The following is a 1,551-nucleotide window of genomic DNA, read 5'->3' as shown; positions in this document are numbered from 1 at the left end:
GCTAGTAAATTAATGCGCTCGACTCGCAATCTGTAGGTCGCGGGTTCGAATTCCCGTTACCAAACACACTCGCTCTTTCAGCCGCAGGAGTGTTATAATGTGAAGATCAATCCCACTATTCGATGTTAAAAGAGTAGCTCAAGAGTTGGCGGTGGATAGTATTGACTAGCTACCTTCCTTTTAGTCTATCACTGCACATAACCCTCGAGTGGCTTTGCGCGAAATTCAAAACAAATCAAACCATAGCAGTTTATCTTAGATGTTAATGGACTTTCATTAGTTACAAGATTTTTTGTTATTGTCATTAAAAGTTAAATAATGATCTATCTGCACTCTGTCAGTGGAACTGAATTTCTGATCTTATTGTGATTCGCAAACTTACCCTTGACGCATCAGGGAACGTTGTTATGGAGGATTATATTGAACTTTTCCTATACCAATATCACGCTTTACAAGATACAAGGAATCAGAAATAATGCAAGAAGCAAACTTGTGTTTTGTAAGCAAAGCACTTCCTTCTTTTTCTTTTTTCATGTAACTTTCATTAACAGTATTGGTTAGAATTTTATATATATATATTTATTATTATTAGTATTTTCATTTTAAAAATTATTTTTTATTGGTAACTTGTTATATGGATTTAAGACTAACCTAAATCTCCTAAGCTGCCCAACCTGATGAGACACTTTTGGAATTACGGTCAAAAATATCGCTGATAACGAGGGCAACCAACTGATGAATCAATACATTTTACTCATTATACGTGACAACAGTATATTAAGTTAACTATATTCATTGCTGAGTTAATTTTTAGTTCTGATCTATGTAGGTAACTTGTTTTGATCAGAAGTTAATAAAAATGAAACAGAAAATTATACATTCCTCATCTGTTGTAGGTGTAATCACATCCAAAGCTACTGATAATTATACTTTACCAAACTATGAACTCCAAATTAGCATAGGGTTTCACTATTAGACCTCGTTTCACTAAGATAATAGATTGTACTTGGCGCAGTATAGACTTCATAAGATTTTGAAGGTGTTTTGTTTGATTAAAAGTTAATGGTCAATGACCAAGATCTTTAATTAGTTGAATGATGTCGGATTACGGTGATGAATGAGAGGCTCACATTTATCCAAAGTGACTCAATCGGTCTGATTTCCTTTGATTGTTCTGGCCAAGAAATATGATTGAAGTCACTGTACTGCTCTTTGAATCATCTGTAGACAATTTCAGTATGGTTATTGCAATTTCGGAAGAAAATGCGGCACTATGGGGTGGGCATGATAGGAAACAATGCCGAAGTACACTTTTGATGTTATTTGCCTTTCAGAAAGGATCAGACTACCTACCCCTGCTAAGGAAATGCTCCTCATATTTCTATACTACATTCAACAGATTCTACTTAAAGAACAAGTAGCAGGTTCATGTGATTCCTGTAGTCTTTTTCCCCATGACACGCATTTAAACAGTCGAATACTGATTGTTTCAGAAGAAACTAGTTAATTAGTTGCCAAATTCGATGACGAGGAACCCACTTTGTGACTAAT

Source organism: Limulus polyphemus, unplaced genomic scaffold (assembly GCF_000517525.1).
Source record: "Limulus polyphemus unplaced genomic scaffold, Limulus_polyphemus-2.1.2 Scaffold409, whole genome shotgun sequence".
NCBI classification, from domain to species: Eukaryota; Metazoa; Arthropoda; class Merostomata; order Xiphosura; family Limulidae; genus Limulus; species Limulus polyphemus.
The sequence above is the reverse complement of the archived record's forward strand: the minus strand, read 5'-3'. Positions refer to the sequence as shown.